Raw genomic sequence first — 19,081 nt, forward strand, 5'->3', positions numbered from 1 at the left:
ATCTTGTTCTCCTTTTCCAAGTCCTTCACACCTCTACACCTACCTACCTTGCCTCCCGTTGCAGTTACCTGTCATCATCATTATTGATCAGAACTTAAAATGGCCTCATCACATTACTTATCTTTGTAAGATGCTTTCTAAAACAATTTATAAATTCGTTAATCTTCGATGCTACTTACTTATTAGAGTTCTACGAAATGTTTATTTGGCCATTATTCAGTCTATCATTCAATATGGTATAATTGTTTGGGGTGGAAGTACAAAAATTAATCTTAGTCCGTTAAATTTACTACAAAAAGGAATAATTAAAATTTGTTTGAAGAAACGTTTCGATTATCCAACTAAATTAATTTATTCTGAATTTAATGTATTTAATATTGAACAAATTTATAAGTATACACTGTTAAAATTTTATCATAAAAATCGTAATAAGTTTGTATTAAAGACACACAATTATGACACAAGACGAAATATTAATTCAACATTAGTAGAACCTAAATGTCTCACATCTGCTGGTCTAAAGCATAGCATAAATTTTGGCCCTCGGTTGTACAATGCTTTAACTAAATTACACCCAGAACTTCTAACATGTAACCCACTAACATATAACAAGAAAATTAAAAACGTGTTAATATCTTCAATTTGATTAAATAAATTTATAGCCTATGTGTATGAATTAATCAACCTATATTATATTTGTATTCTATAATTCTGAAATATATATTAGTCCTACTTTTCACGTGCGATATTATTCTTCTCTACTGTTAATATTATATTATATAATTCCATTGCCGCTGTAATTATATTTTAGTTCCTATTTTATTTTACTTATTTATTTATATTATTATTATTTTTTATTTTAATATTATATCTGAACTGCGACCGAGCACGAGCGCTGCTCATTCGGTCTCAAATTTTGTTAATACTACTATATCTTCTTTCTATATTGCTTGTATTATCTTAGTTGTATTTCTCTTTGTTTTGTTTTGTTTTGTAATTATATTTCTTCATTCTGTATATTTTGTAATTATATTTCTTTATTCTGTATATTTGAATTTAAATAAATAAATTAAAAATAAATTAAATTAAATTAAATTAATTAAATTAAATCATATCATAATCTCTTCAGACGCACGCAAAATAGCCGCATACTAGCAATACCAACACATAAGAAATCATCGTATTCATCATCATACACAATCTCGCCCTCAAGCTTGTGGACTGTCGGAATTTAGTAGCGTTCAAAAGCAAGCTTATTAAGCATTTTCTTACTGCGTAGAGTAGGTTTAACTTTTACTTAATCAATAAAAGAAATGCTTCTCTCTTAAATTTTACAATAAACTGTCTAGCTTTTATTAATCAGTTAATCTTTTAGTAGCCTACTTTGATTTTTATTGTATTTGTAAATTTAATATTAATTGTAATTATAATTGTAATTGTATTCTTAATATTGTAGTTGGCCCGGGTGGTGTGGGTCGTGTAAATGTACCTAGAAAGAAAGAAAGAAAGAAAGAAAGAAAGAAAGAAAGAATATTGTAGTTGTAATCCCCTGGTAGAGGGGAAGAGAAGGCCTGATGGCCTTATCTCTACCAGGATAAATAAATAAATAATAATAAAAAGTGAACCTTTACCATTATGTATTGTGACAACCTATGTAATATCTAATGCACCCATTACATTGACTAGTCTCTTTAGTTAAAAAGTGACTACACTCTTGGAGATTAGAGAAGTAAGCAAGAATCTCTACAATGTTAAAGATGTCAAGTCTTTGGTCACAAGACCTAAATGCATTAAGTGTGCTAAGAATATCTTAGGATAGATTGTGTCACTGCACATAACATCATATACAAATGTGCAAATTGCAACAGTAATCATATTAAAAATTATAATACTCCTTGGCAAGAAGATTGTAACAACTAAAAAAAATGCCATTTTGAGACTTCGATATATTCTTGTAGCTAATAGTGTCATCTGCCGTAAAAAATATTGTTTTACTCGATTTCTGTATTTTTTTCCCGCCATAGAACACATTTCCTTCTATGATTTGTATGTTACGTTATAACTGGAATCAAACTTTGAAGCGTGTTTTCTCGAAACTAGGTTTTTTTTAAGAAGTTCTTACAGTCTTCTTGCCAAGTTATGATAAGCAATGCTCAAAATTTGTAAAATGCAGAGTGAGCCTCTTATATCATCACCTTTATTGCAGTAACCCCTCCCTTGCCATGTAGTTGGTTCGTTAACTTTGGTTATCAACTGCCATTATAAATTTTCATTTGTCTAGAACACTGGCAATACCTAACATCTGAATGCATTTTTTGGTTGCGCATGTTATTATACCAGTCCTCAGTAACATCTGAATCTGTGTTTCAATCGTGCGTGTTTTCAGTAAAACTTTTCAACAATGGAAGTACAGTGATTCTCTGCTTCGAAAGAAAGCAAAAGCTGGGAAATTCATGGCGTCCGTGTTCTAAGATTCTAAGGGGATAATCATGATTAACTATCTAGCAAAGAGGAGAACAATAACAGGAGAATATTATTCAATTGTTCTGCAGCAACTGAAAGGGAAAATTCGCGAGCAGAGACCTGGTATGGCCAGAAGAAACTGTTGTTTCATCACGACAATGCACCTGCTCACAATCCGCAATCGCGGTTGCTAAACACACAAACTACGGCTCGAATTGTTACCGCACCCCTCCCCACCCTGCTCACCAGATTTCGCACCCTCAGACTTCTTTCTTTTCCCAAAGCTCAAAACTCACTTGACTGAAGAAATTTTCATCAAATGAAGAGGTTATCACAGCAACAGAAGGTTGTTTTGCAGACCTCGAATCTGTGTACAGGGAGGTATAGCAGCACCAGTGGAGCAAGTGTGTGAATCTCAGATGGGATTATGTTGAGAAATAAAGATTGTTTCAGAATAATCCTAGTTCAATTCCTGTGTCAGGCTATGAACTTTCCAAATAACCCTCGTATTTCTACCGTACGATTTATAATCAAGGCTGCAAAAGATAGCTATGATTATATAAATAATACATTTTATCTATGACTGTTATCTAAACTGGTCTTTATTTCACCGCCCTTAGTAACATAAACAATGGCTTTATTCATAACAGTGAATTAATTTTTTTTAAATCACCCTCTCCATGACAACCAACACATCAGCACCAATAAAACCAATACATTCATTCGTTTATAACTTCTCACAAACAATACATTACTGTGAAAATGCCTACAATTTAAAATTAAATTCAGATACCAGTAACTTAATGAATAACATATCACATCCACCTACTTTAATAATGTCTTAAAAATGTTCCTCAACTCAAGAAATGACCAAGTACATTACACTTGGTTACTTCTTTCTAGTAGTTCACAGTATCAAGTCAAAAATTGACCAAATGCATGTATTGTAGCATTCATTTCAATTTTAATTAGCAGTTGTTGGGGTAATGTGGTAACCTTGTATTGTTTTATTTAATAATCGAGCTACATAGTTTATTGCTATATATAGGACGTATCATTATTTTAACAAAATTAGATGTGAAGTGAATGATTTAATCCCAAGTTGTAGTGATGAGACTGAAAAAATGGAGAACATTAGAAAACTATACAAGTATCTCAATCCAAATGATCAAAAATATTACAACTGTTTAAGAACATCTACTGCAACAGTAGAAGAAGATGAAGATGGAGAAGAAGGGAATCATTGGATGGTACTGAGAAAATGGCACTTCTTTTCTTTCCTTTTCAGTCAAACCTCTTTGAAGTTTGGAATTAACAAATTTTTTCCCTTATGTTAGAGCAGCCTACAGTCTCTCTTATTGTAATGCACTGATTTTTTTTTTTTCATAAAAATGCTGTAGAAAAGTATTCCATGAAACACATAGGGTTCAAAATTACATGGAATATAATGGTATTAAGCAAAAGTGACCCCAATAAAAATTATTTAGAGAAGACCTAATGCTTTGGATATTTTTTGAAGGTACAAAATTTCCTAAGATCTCTTCGTGGATTGAAAATTTAATACACTTCAAGCCAAGAAATGGCCAAGTGCGCTTCTCAAGTCAAGAAATGACCAAGTTCAATAAATTTAATATTTTTTTATGGAATGTGTATGGCTAAAAAAACTAATTAAATAATAGACTAGAGGATGTAATAGAAAACCTCTATGAGTTTTCTCAAATATTTTCAGAGAAGTACAGTTTTTTTTTTTAGTTTTCCGAAAATTTGGTGACATGCACTTAGGCAGTTCTTCACTTGACCGATTCAATTGTCTATGCGTAATAATAGTAACAAGTACCGAATAATATGATACGCAATCCAATTCTTTTCATCCAAAAACAAAAAACTGGCGGATATAATAAGCACCTATGCTAAAAATCACTCAATAATAAATTTTTATTATCAAGACAGGTTACAAAGGCATCCTTACCTCTAGCTAGAGACCACATTTAACCTTACTCTCAGTTTCAGAACTGGAACTTCGGTCAACAGGTCTGGATTGATGCCAGAACATTGATTAACAACGGATTGACAGTGACTAACGTCACTTTTTAATCAGTAATTTTCTTATTGGTAAATTATTTCTGTTTATTTAAAAACGCGAAATTGTTAAACGCTGTATATACATAGAATCTCAGAATAAAAGAAAAAAGTGTCAGTAAATAATTAGTGATTACCGTACCTAAAAATAATATGCGTACTAATAATGATTGTTGTCAAAAATGGATACGAAATTACGAATAAAAAGTACGCAAAAGACGAAAAACAGGAACCTGCAATGGTCTTTCTGTCAGTGGTTTCACAGCAAGCATCTCGCAGCATAGAGGGAGCGTTAGTTTAAAATTGTCCGAGTCTAGGTGTTGCGTGCGAATGTAATATGCACCTCAGTTTTGAAGACGACATTTTGTAAAAATAGAACTACGTTTTGCTTACTGTAATCGCATAAATACGGTATCTCTTCTTTAACGTGATAAACTCATTCCCTTCCGGTACAAAGTTAGCATGAGCTGTCTTTGTTTTTGAAAACAAATGTCTTCAATACCTGTGGTACGTAATATCCCGCCTCCTTATGTGCTTTAACACGGAAATTAATCAGTGTTTTTTGTCCATATGATGGTAGGTGCAGATTACGGACTTTAATTGCACGTACAGGCAGCGGGACTGTTAAATAGCAAGTTGAACAAAGAGTCTTTCCCTATCTCAGTAAAATAGGTTGGCTTGCTGTGTACGAGTACCTACATTGCGAGTTGCGTCAGACGTACGTAGCTACCTGGGATCGACCGTTATCGAACTGCCCATTGCGAAAGTGTTGGAATTCCGCAATATAGAGAGGAGAACACGAACCATTTTCGCACAAAAGAAAATATGTGAGAACTGTAAACAATAAAATATTCGAACTGAACACCCATATACCGGGTTGGGTGGCTACTCAGTCTAAGCTCCACTTACGCGGCGCGTTCCGAAAGCTCGTGAGTTTGAATCTCGCCTACGATATAAATGGATTCATTTTATTCATAATATTCTGCCCAGCAAATTCTGCGGACCTCTGGAGAATGAACTAAGGAAGAGACTAATGAAGTGCTTTGTGTGGAGTGTAGCATTGTATGGTGCAGAAACATGGGCATTCCGACGAAGTGAAGAGAAACAACTAGAAGCATTTTAAATGTGGATATGGAGAAGGATGGAACGTGTGAGATGGACATACAGAATAAGAAACGAAGCTGTGTTGGAAAGATGGGTGAAGAAAGAATGATGCTGAAACTGATCAGAAAAAAAGGAAAAGAAATTGTCTGGGTCACTGGTTGAGAAGAAACTGCCTTTTGAAGGATGCACTGGAAGGAATTACGAACGGGAGAAGAGATCGGGGCAGAAGAAGATACAGTATCAGATGATAGACGACATTAAGATATATGGATCATATGAGGAAACAAAGAGAAAGGCAGAAAATAGGAAATACTGGAGAATGCTGAGTTTGCAGTGAAAAATCTGACCTTGGGCAGAACACTATGAATGAATGAATGTTCTGCTCAAGGGCATGTCTTTCACTGTAAATCCAGCTTTCTCCTATCTTACCTATTTTCTGCCTTTCTCTTAGTCTCCGTATATGATCCATATATCTTAATGTCGTCTATTATCTGATATCTTCTTCTGCTTCGAACTCTTCTCTCATTCACTATTCCTTCCAGTGCATCCTTCAATAGGCAGTTTCTTCTCAGCCAGTGACCCAGCCAACCTGCCATGTTTGCCATTTTTCTTGGGAAAGGTAAATATGGTAGATGCCCATTGCTTTCTGCATATTTATTTATTCATTTATTAATTTTTAATTTATTTATTTATTCATTCATTCTGAGGGGAACGATCATCTCTTCTACCGGGTTATTATTCGCCAGATGGAATGGTACATTGGATGATTGGGATATGCGCAGTGGAAGGCTTACAAATAAGTAGTGTGAATTTTCAGTAACAAATATAATTAACAAATAATGGATAACAATTACATGAATGATAGAATGAAAGTAACATGTAAATATGAAGTTAAGTGAACGGAAGATATTGCAAGTTAATCTCAATAACCAATAAACCAATCACTGAATCGTCGAGACTTTAACTAAGCTGGGCCAATGTACCTACAAGTCATGATACAATCTGATTAACCAATTCCCAATAATAGGTTGCTGACCTATTAAGCGTTTACCCGTTTATTCTCTCAAAAAAAAAAAAAATATATATATATATATATATATATATATATATATATATATAGCCAACAACATATAAACTTTAATATGAATGCCCAGTCAGTATGCTAACTCATAACACATGCCCCATTAAATTACAGTTACCATGAAATGCAACAAGCAAATTCAACGTAAACATTGACTCAGTATTTCACAAAGAATTAACCAAATACAAACTGTCACACGACTGATCAATATACAGATAACTAATTAAATATATGTCTCACATAAACTCTGCACATAATACTGATAATAATCTCTGTACCTTACAATCAAATAATGCCCAAAAGATATATATATATATATATATATATATATATATATATATATATATATATATATATATATATAGGATAGATAATGTAATGATAGTTTCAAATACGAATACTCGTTTGAATAGCAACTGAAACTCAATACACTCGGATTCCTGAATACCAGCGTGTGGAAACTAATGGTAACCAATATGGAGTAGCAAGTACTAGAATAATTACGAGACCCATACTATTCTAGTTCATTACACCGCCTATTACGATGTAAGCAAAGAGATCGTAATCACCGCGATATCACCAAAACTGTCTTGGAATTTCGATTCAACATCACACATCAAAATTATATCTCTTCACGTAACCCCAACCACTTAAACCAAGACGTATAATCAGCGAGTGATTTTGATACACGATCCACCAATATACCGCAAACACATGCAACCAAATATAAAAATAATATCACAAGCCTAATTTAACTACTCCAATAATAAATCTGATACAAACTTATAGCAGCACTGAATCTCAAGATATATTCCAAACAAGGTTTCATGTAATCCGTAGATTTCTAAGTGAAATATAATGATGCACAATTCTCGAACAATCTAACACGACGAACTTCAGTTACAAAGTGTAGTTTTATGATTCGAGCCCTGCTTCCTAACTGTAGTTGTCCGTACGAGCCCTGGCTCCTGAGTAAACTTGTCGGTACGCGCCCTGATTCCTGAGTAAAGTTGTCGGTACGCGCGTTGATTCCTGAGTAAACTCAAATATATCTGAGCGTAGCCAAGTAACCTCGGCTTCTCTCTCTCTTTTGTTTGACGAAACCAACCGGCCAATAGGAAAATTTAGGTGTGAAAATGGAAGGATCAGTAGCGCTATCTATGATATGCTGTCTGAGTGCACTCTGTCGGGCGAAGTGACGTACTAGCTGGATGGCTGACGCATCGAGCTCGGCTCAATTGATTCATTCATTCATTCATTCATTCATTCATTCATTCATTCATTCATTCATTCATTCATTCATTCATTCATTCATTCACTCGCTTATTTATTTATTTATTTATTTATTTATTTATTGTGTCATTAATTAATTTATTCAAAATTAAACTAGGAACAATTTAACAAACTCATTCTTGCCGGTCAAAATGGACATTTATAACTCTCTTCACATTTAGTTTGTGTTAGAGATGTCACTTTTTCAGGGAAGTTTAATAATGAAAACTGTACAAAATTCATTAAATGTAATATAAAGGCGCTAACATAAATCCCATGCAATTGTGTAGTCTTAAAAAGGCTTACTGGTCGAAATGACCGGTGAGGTCCTTCTTCTGTTAAAAAATAATACTTTTTTATGAAAATATGCATAAAAACTAACCACATTATGTCTTTCAGTAAAGAATACTGTCGTAAATTTATTTTTTTTATATATAATTCATAGAAACTCGCTGTAAACTCTGCTTAATGTACAATTAAAACATCTTTATCTGCTAAACTAATTGAACGAATCTATAGACAAATTGAGTTCTAATAGAAAGAATATATGCCTTCAAACTTATATTATCAAATAATTGCATTACTCATGATTACTGACAATGATATGTATAATTTTTAAATTTTTCTTAATGTCTAAAATTATACATTTAGCAGATTTTAAAGCAATTTTTAATTTACTTCATGTGCATATTTCTGGAAGTATTGGTTTGTACACAGTTATTGAATAAAAACAAAGTCTTTGCGATAGTTTATAACAATTTATTGTACACATACATACACAGTAGATTGCCAGATAAGCGTTATGTCCAAAATCTTTTTCAATATAAGGAATACTGAAAACACACAATTCCTTAAAAATTCAACATAGATTTTTTACCATCAGAATATTTTTTTTTCTTTATCCTTTATACCTGTACAGTGTGAAAATAAAAGCATGTGAGCTGACTGAAATTCTTTCCACTTCATTTCTGTGACATTCAGATTATTTATAGCAGTATTCCACTTTATTACTAGTCATTAATATAATATTAAATGTGATTTTCTCTTCTAGCAAAAAAGATAAATAAATTATACTTTCAAATTACTATTGTTTCATCAGTTACATAGGTTTAAATAATGACAAACATAAACGAAAGCAGTTATATTTTCTTATTTGCAATAATCTTGTTTAACAAATTTGCTATAATAAAGAATTCAGGTACAGTGTGCAATAACACAGAATTAAAGCAAAAATCAAAGTGGAATTCATCGATACCATTTTGTGAATGTGTGTTCAAATTCTCGTCCACGTTTAATAGCATAAAACAAGGAATTTCTAGAATTCTGTTACAATGTCTCAGTTATGGAAACATAAACAACTTTTTATTGATAAAATCACAATAACTAACTAACCACTAAATGGTGTAATTCTCAAAAAAAGATACATCATCGGGCCATTTCGTGCTGTATTATGAAAACATGGGTTAGTAAACGCACATAAGATGTGATCATATTCCATATTATATTTCACGTGTTGTGATGTAGGCCTATTGGTGCATTCCAAATTTTACAAGAATAGTAACATTAAATTTCGAATCAACAATAATGCAATATTTCGAAGAACCTAACGAGTGTACACTTGGAAACAGGTTTCCGTTTGTATGGCGTCTTTCGAAAAGTGGCCTGGGCAAGTAATAACCCGCTTAGCAGTGATTCAGCTCTTCACCTTTCTGCAATAAAATGTAGCGAGAATTTATATACCTAGCTTATCTTATAATAAGTGTTGTAACTGAAGAACACTCTTCCTAATGTAGCTTACGTACATTTCACATCTTTTGTAAAAATATTTCTAGCCACACGCTAGGTTTCGTCTCTATCGATAGAATTGTACCACAGTCTAGTATATATAGTCACGAAGCTCAATACGTAGTAAATATGCATCCATAGATAGTTGCTAACCACTCGGATCGCTACTATCGCCTTATTACAGACAATGCGAAATACTACCTGCACAGTCTATTGTTTCTAGTATCCTCATAAACTCAAGCTGAGTGACTGTATATACTAGACTGTGATTGAATCCTAGGTACATAGTCGGTTTCATTAAATTCCTACAATATGAATGAATATTGTCTTATAAGACTTTAGTTTTAACAATTTCTTCATTTTCCACGCTTTTGTCTTGGCTATCTGCCTGTTGAGCTAAATTTCTCAACGATTTTGTGGTAGATTGTTTTAACCTATAATTTACGTCACTTCAGTCACAACCCGATTCATGCGCCTTATTTTTAATTTAAAAGTGAACCGGCTTCTCTCATTTTCTTCAATAAATTTCGGGTTGTTAAATCATATGTTTGTTAAATGCCAGGATATTTGCGTAGGAATATAGCAGTAAGCTTTCTATAGCAATGCTCTAACATTGATGTCCATTCTGCCTTTGAAATGGCCAATGGTCATGTATTTCTGTTACTAATTCAATTTTTTTCCTAACCCATACTGAGCGACGTTTCTTCCATTTCTTCACTATCCTTTTCAGTTTACTGGCAAGAAGGCTTGCTACTACAGAAATTCCTATTTGCACAATTTCCAACGGCGCCATTTTATCCTACTTGGGAAAACAAAATAACTTCAATTTGTCTGAACCGCAACTTGGATTCAGGTTACATTATGTCAAATTACTTGAAAAGTCTGAACGAGACATAATGGTGATAAATAGAGACGAGAATTTCATGCACTATAAAATCCAAAAATATGCATGCATTCATGCGCTATCAAACTATGAAAAATGCACGATCAAGCGAAAAATACATTAAAATATGCAGTTTCGTTTGTGTTCCAAATTTCTTATTTCACTTCACGTTTTTTTTTTTTTTTTTTGCACAGTTAACAACTAACAACATTTCTAAATTGGTGTCTGTGAGGTTCCTGTGCTTGTCAGTCAATGTTTTTGTAGGCAGAAAATGACTTCTCTATATCAAGAAGAAGTTATGGATACAAACTTGAATCAACCTTTTTCTGTTGTTTATTTTTTTTCTTTTCCTTCTTCAATCCTGATTCCTTAAGCTAAAATAAGGGACATAAAATTCGAGAGACTGAGGTGTCCACTCAAAACCATTAAAACATGCATTTAAACTTAATAAAATCTATATTATATGCATGATTAAGCTAAAATTTTGCTTAAATAAGCATTATGCATGTTTTTATCCCCAAAAAGGCCAAAACATGCAAATATGCACGGAAAAAGTACACATACTTGAAACCCGAAAGTAATGAAATGGATAAGTACTAAGTTTGAGCTATGTCCTATGTTCCTATAAAAACATGCATTTGCATGGAATTCTCGTCTCTAGTGACAAATCTGAAGACAGCGCAGCAGCTGGATTACCCAAGAGAAGTTCAGCATTTTCTTTGATCTGTTCCCAGTAGGATATACCTCTTCATGACCCTCTTAAATTTGGACTGCATCGCGCCGATGCGTTGCTTGGCTCATGCTAGCTACTAGGGAAGAGAAATAGAGTTGGGCAAAAAGTGACAAAAATCATTACTTTTACGAGAAAATTTGTCTCTTCAATTATGGTATTAAAATGTACATTTGCTAAAATAAGAAAAAAAGCAATAAAAACACGAAAATAACACGTTAGGAGGAAATGAGGCATGTATGAGCAAAATAAGTACTTACTCCCGAAATATGTAATTTTAACCCTTCAGTAGTCGCGTGGAGGACATCTATCAAACAGTGTGTTTCTTTTCATTGTTGTATTTCCTAGAAATGGTTTACAACTTTACGTACTTTGAAAACCAAGCTGACATAATAACATTCTTTAGTTTCAGTCTTGAAGTTGCTCGTATAATTTGTGCAGCTAAGGTTATATTCTTCTGGGTGACATGTCAACTACGCGATCTTTTACGTAACGGTTTCTGCAAAGTTTCTGTAAGTTTCAGTAAGTATTCATTATCACTTTTGTAAGTTATGTACTATATCTTTAGGATAATTAAATTTGTTCTATTGAACTTGGAAAGATTGTAAACCTACGTTTATCAAGTTCCTTCAGAGATTAGAAGGCGTTCTCAAGTATTACTGGAAATTCAAGAATCTGCAACGCCGCTCCAGAACAGAGGAATGGATCCAGGGGCCGTTGTTACAAATTTGGTAGGTCTCGAGACAAAACGACTAGAAATGGTGTGTGAAATGTTCAGAACGGACATGTGCCGACCACTTGAGGAATCTGTATAAATTACTTGTAAATAACTAGGTATTGTAAAGATATACAGTACCTGGCCACATTATTATAATCACTCACATTTTTACTATACTTTACATATTACTTCCTCATTTGAACTCTGGTTTCCTTTCTTAAGCAGAATTCACATTACATATTTAATTTTTAAACAATATTAAGTAAAATTACAATTATAACAATGTTAATTCAAAAAAAAAAATTGATAAATAACCAATCACACCTCATTTTTACAGAAATTTCAGTATTTCGTACGACATCCTTTGGCTTTAATTACAGCTTCAATTCTCTTTGGCATGCTTACAATACACTTCTGTATTATTTCCTGGATCCTCTCATTGTGATTCCAAACATGTATCGGCCTTTCAATAAGTCGAACTCTGGTAGTAATAATTTTTTTTGCCATCTCTTTTTTTTACGAGGTACCAGACGTTCTCAATGGGATTCAAGTCCTGTGAGTTTCCTGGCCATGGCAAAAGTGGAATGTTTTTGGAAGCCAGAAACGTTTTGACTCTCGTAACAGTGTGGCAAGGTGCACCATCTTGCATAAAAATATATTTCTCCCCATTTGGGACCCATTCGTTCAGCTGAGGGATAAACCTGTTTTCCAATACCTGGATATATTGATCTTGTTTCATTGTTCCCTGAACAATGTAGAGTCGTCCTGAACCTTTGCCTGATATCACAGACCATATCATGACTGATATTGGGTGTTTAACTGTGTTAACCAGGCATCCAGGAGAAAAAATTTTCTCCCTTTCGTCAACGAACAAACATTGCTTTGTCCATCAAACACTGAAAGGTTGATTCATCGGAGAAGCAAACCTGAAAATAGTCAGAGAAACTGATAAAAACCCTAAATTTTGTTTTTAAGTATTAAATACTGAGTTTTTATCAATTTCTTTGACAATTTTCAGGTTTGCTTCTCCGATGAATCAACCTTTCAGTGTTTGATGGACAAAGCAATGTTTGTTCGTCGACGAAAGGGAGGAAATTTTGCTCCTGGATGCCTGGTTAACACAGTTAAACACCCAATATCAGTCATGATATGGTCTGTGATATCAGGCAAAGGTTCAGGACGACTCTACATTGTTCAGGGAACAATGAAACAAGATCAATATATCCAGGTATTGGAAAACAGGCTTATCCCTCAGCTGAACGAATGGGTCCCAAATGGGGAGAAATATATTTTTATGCAAGATGGTGCACCTTGCCACACTGTTACGAGAGTCAAAACGTTTCTGGCTTCCAAAAACATTCCACTTTTGCCATGGCCAGGAAACTCACCGGACTTGAATCCCATTGAGAACGTCTGGTACCTCGTAAAAAAAGAGATGGCAAAAAAAATTACTACCAGAGTTCGACTTATTGAAATGCTGATACATGTTTGGAATCACAATGAGAGGATCCAGGAAATAATACAGAAGTGTATTGTAAGCATGCCAAAAGAGAATTTAAGTTGTAATTAAAGCCAAAGGAGGTCGTACAAAATACTGAAATTTCTGTAAAAATGAAGTGTGGATGGTTATTTGTCAATATTTCTTGAATTAACATTGTTATAATTGTAATTTTACTTAATATTGTTTAAAAATTAAATATGTAATGTGAATTCTGCTTAAGAAAGGAAACCAGAGTTCAAATGAGGAAGTAATATGTAAGGTATAGTAAAAATGTGAGTGATTATAATAATGTGGCCAGGTACTGTATGTGTAGAAAGCATTCAGGAATAAATACTTTTGAAGGATAATCCAAGGAAAATAGGACACATAATTTAAAAAAAAGCCGCCCTAAATAAGGGTTCGGTAGATCGTCGTACTAATCAATTCACAATGAACAATGATTAAAAACAATTATGTGACAATTTGAAAAAAAAAATCTATACAGGTATTATTGTATACAAAGATTTTTACAACAAAGCAAGGATTATAAATGTGTTTCTAGTGTTAATTTTGTAGGTAAATGCAGAAAGTATTTGAAATGTACACATACATAATAATTATCTATTAATTATGTTTTTTCTTTTTCTTTCCAAGTGTCACAAAATTGTTTTGTTTACTTATTATTCTTTATGAATTGATTAGTAGGCCGATCTATCGAACCCTTATTTAGGGCGGCTTTTGTTTCTACAAATTATCTGAACTAAGTCTATTTCAAAACTATTGTTATATTTATGTATAAATAAACTATGTGCAATCCGTAGTAACACATTTATGTAACCATTCATATTGAAAATAATCTTCAAATTCATTCTCTAAAGCAAGAATATAACTTGGGTGACAGCTGTACCCCACGAGACTGAATACGTTACGAAAAAATACACGAGCACTGAAGGGTTTTTTTTTCTTAATTTATTGAGTATGCCCCAACGTGTATAACTCATATGTAGGGGCTATACAAGAACATATATATATATATATATATATATATATATATATATATATATATGTTATACAATGTAATTGAAAAAGTCATGAAACTACAGTCTGTGAAAAACAAACAATAACACAAGAATGTATTAAAGAAAGAAAGCAAAATAAGAACAAATAGTAAGATAACATAAAGTTTTGGGCAGAAAGAAGAAAAAGTTTGAAACCATGAAATAAATAAATCAACTGAGAATTAAAATAAATAATCTTCCCAAAATCGTATTTTTAAATAATTCTTAAAACACCGGCAATTTGGTAAAATTCTATATTCCAAAGGAAGTTTGTTAAAAGTTGTTGTTAAGAAATGGTTAAGTCCTTTCGTTCCATAAGTTACTGAGCTATGCTGAGAAAAAAAATATATTGTCTTTTTGTCTTGTTAAATAAGTATGTATATCTTTATTAAATTGAAATATAATATTACTATGTATTAAATTGTTAATAACTTTGTACATGAAAATAGCAGCACCTAATTTGATAACTGAGTCAACTGGTAGAACGAAAGAAAATTGATATACTGTAGATATTTAACTGGAGTCAAATAATGAAAACCCAATCAATTTCTTAAGGCTCTATTTTGAATAATTTGTAAAGGTCTCAAAGCAGTTTTCTTATTATGTCCCCAAATAAATGACATAAACATTAAATGAGAATGATAAAAGCATAATATACATTCAAGAGACAAGATATAGGCAAAGCAACTTTAAACTAAACTAGACTAAATATGACCTAAAATGAAGAAATACTCGACATCTTATGTTTTAGGCCCACAGAAGTATAGGAGGCAAATAGACAAAATCCTCAGCCTGATTATAATTTACTTATCGTGCACTCTGCAACACTACACTGAATAGTTAGAAACAATGCACAAAACAAAACATAAAACTGCTGGAAATAAATTATATCACATTTCAAAAACGACTACACGATTACGTCTAAGACGCAAACAATTCCTGCAAGCGTGGTGAAGCAATTCTAAAAGAAACGTAGTAACAGCCGTGAGTAAACCAATCGTGAGAACGTAGAACGCGCCTTGCAGGTGGGATAATGTCAATTGAAAGGGATGATCACCCCTCTGTTTGGTCTCATAAAGGTAACGTGCTCTCTCATGATACTGTCTTTCATTAAACTGAATTAATCCTGAAGTAAAATAACGTTGTATGATTGTATTTAATCTCCTGATCATCAAAGAACTCCTGTCAACAGCGAAGCTTATAAACGCTATCTCCATATCTTCCTCTAGAGGCGTTGCGATTAATTCCTCTACAGAATTATATAAGTTAAATAACTCTATCTGCATCTGCGTTCTCGAGAAGAGAACGGCCACATCTCGTTTTTCTTTCATTCTGTAAAGACAGTCATAAAGGTTACAATTGACATTGGTTCTGTTATCGCAACAAAATAATTGTATTTCTTCGTTTCCATACAGAGCGTTAATTAACTTAATTCCAGAGTCGTTCAATTCAGTGAAAATTTGTATCGGTGGGTACATTCCGGGTTTCGTGAGAAATCCTATTAGGGACGACTGGTAAGCTGTATTTATTACCATACAATAACATAACCACAATATGAAAAATGAAGCCGGCACATGCCTCGTGCGTGCCTCTGCTATTCCTATTGCCAGACATGTCTGAAGAGTGTCAAATAGAGTGGTAATAAAACCATAATCATTACCACTACTTACTTCCGAAGCGGTAGCACAAACATGAAGCTTAGAAAAAATCCAAAGAGCAATAGAACCCAGCATGTAAGTGACAGCTACCAATAACCACATCACCGGACTGAAAATCTTAAGAAGCCCCACCCATGGAGGAACCGAGGTGCCAGAGGGAACGAACCAAGTAATTCTTTCTCTAAAGTATGGGTAAGTAAGTGCATATTGTTGAGAAAAGAGGTTACCGGGATGTGTTCTGTCAAGCCTGACTGGAAATTTGACATGGTGTGGACTGTTTCTCTCCTCAACCAAGGATGTGAAGTGTAGATCTTGTGAAAGAGACGTGATTATTTCCGGCACAAGGCCAATGGAATAAATGACACCATTATCTCCAAACTTCACCACGTTATATGGTTTAAGTGTTAGTAACCCAAACACAAGCAGGCAGCCCTTCATATCGCTGTACTCTTTCGAGGGAAATAGGCTTACATTGTACAAGAAACTGCTGTTAGTAGTAATCCAGCGATCCACAATTGTGACCTCATTCAGATTTCCGCTACAAGGATAGTCTTGGTGATCTGGAAGCCACGTATACACGTCGATGTTCGGTTCCAATGATTCTTCCTCAGGGATAAGTACGATTGCTTCTGATATCTTCAGGAATCGAAACGCGAGTGATAAAAGTGTCAATGTCCATGTTTCTCTAGTGTAGGTGTTGTATGGGACAGATTCTGATATTATCACAAGGCGACATTCTGTATTCCACGCGTCTTTATAGAATCTGCTGAATTTATACTGTACCTCGTTGAACTGTTCACGGTCGCTGCCTTTGTGAATAGTCAGAACAGCCGATCCTGGTTTCCAGGTGTTTTTCTCAGCCCTTATATCGCCTGTATATCCGACCATTACAAGTGGCACTTCAGCAGCGCTGTTCAAAACTCTCAATACAGTATCGCCGGTAACGTCTTTTATTTCCTCGTCATCTATTGAAAGTTCTCTGAATTTTTCAGTTTGCATACCTGCGCCCATATCTTTCCTGAAGAATCTCTTGCTTATGTCAAGAACGCAACGAGCGATACTCTCCTCGAAAGCCGTGCCAGTGGTCGGAGGAGAAAGGCAATTACTCCTTAACACATGCAAAACAAGCAAGACCATCGCTGTGACACTCAGCATTATGACACAGACACTTAGCACAGTGAACGAGATTGTACTAGCTTCTGTGCAGCTAACTGAAGAAAATCTATTCGTTTCTCACAATATTTTTGTGTCTGACGTTACTGCGTAAGAGTATCGAGCACCGATAAAGTCTCAAAGGCGACTTCTAGTGAAACAAACATTGTTTTCCTTCGCGTTACTATATTGTATGACGTGCAAGCTAACCTGCACTGATGACTTCCTAGACGTAGCTATAGTTGAAGGTGAGTTTGTTGTTTACCTTTACCATTTGCGTAATGTTCTCGGACTTCGATTTCGGTTTCAGGTGTGTAATTTTATGTTTGCACAGTATTCAGCGAAGAGTTTCGCGCTAAAATAACTATTTGTTTTAGGTAATATAAAAATGTAATCATTGCAAGAAAATTGTATTTCTTTTGAGTTTATAAAAATACAGTAAATAAATTACGAAATAAATACAATTTACAAATAACAATTTCCTTGATAACTTTTGAGTTCGTAAATACGCAGTAAATAAATTACGAAATAAATACACTTTATAAGTAACAGTTTCCTTAATTTCTTTTCAGTTTTATAAATATAGAGTAAATAAATTACAAAATAAATACAATTTATAAATAACAATTTCCTTAATTTCTTTTGAGTTTATAAATATAGAGTAAATAAATTACGAAATAAATACAATTTATAAGTTACAATTTTCTTAATTTCTTTTGAATTTATAAATAGGCCTATAGAGTAAATAAATTACGAAATAAATACAATTTATAACTTACAATTTCCTTAATTTCTTTTTCAGTTTATAAATATACAGTAAATAAATTATGAAATAAATGCAATTTATACGTTACTTACTTACTTATAAATGGCTTTTAAGGAACCCGCAAGTTCATTGCCGCCATCACATAAGCCCGCCATCGGTCCCTATCCTGAGCAAGATTAATCCAGTCTCTATCATCATATCCCACCTCCCTCAAATCCATTTTAATATTATCCTCCCATCTACGTCTCGGCCTCCCCAAAGGTATTTTTCTCTCCGGTCTCCCAACTAACACTCTATATGCATTTCTGGATTCGCCCATGCGTGCTACATGCCCTGCCCATCTCAAACTTCTGGATTTAATGTTTCTAATTATGTCAGGTGTAGAATATAATGCGTGCAGTTCTGCGTTGTGTAACTTTCTCCATTCTCCTGTAACATCATCCCTCTTAGCCCCAAATATTTTCCTAAGAACCTTATTCTCAAACACCCTTAATCTCTGTTCCTCTCTCAAAGTGCGAGTCCAAGTTTCACAACCATACAGAGCAACCGGTAATATAACTGTTTTATAAATTCTAACTTTCAGATTTTTTGACAGCAGACTAGATGACAAAAGCTTCTCAACAGAATAATAACAGGCATTTCCCATATTTATTCTGTGTTTAATTTTTACCCGAGTGTCATTTATATTTGTTACTGTTGCTCCAAGATATTTGAATTTTTCCACCTCCTCGAAGGATAAATCTCCAATTTTTATGTTTCCATTTCGTACAATATTCTGGTCACGAGACATAATCATATACTTTGTCTTTTATAAGTTACAGTTTACTTAATTTCTTTTTGAGTTTATAAATA

This window comes from Periplaneta americana, chromosome 5 (assembly GCF_040183065.1).
Source record: "Periplaneta americana isolate PAMFEO1 chromosome 5, P.americana_PAMFEO1_priV1, whole genome shotgun sequence".
NCBI lineage: Eukaryota > Metazoa > Arthropoda > Insecta > Blattodea > Blattidae > Periplaneta > Periplaneta americana.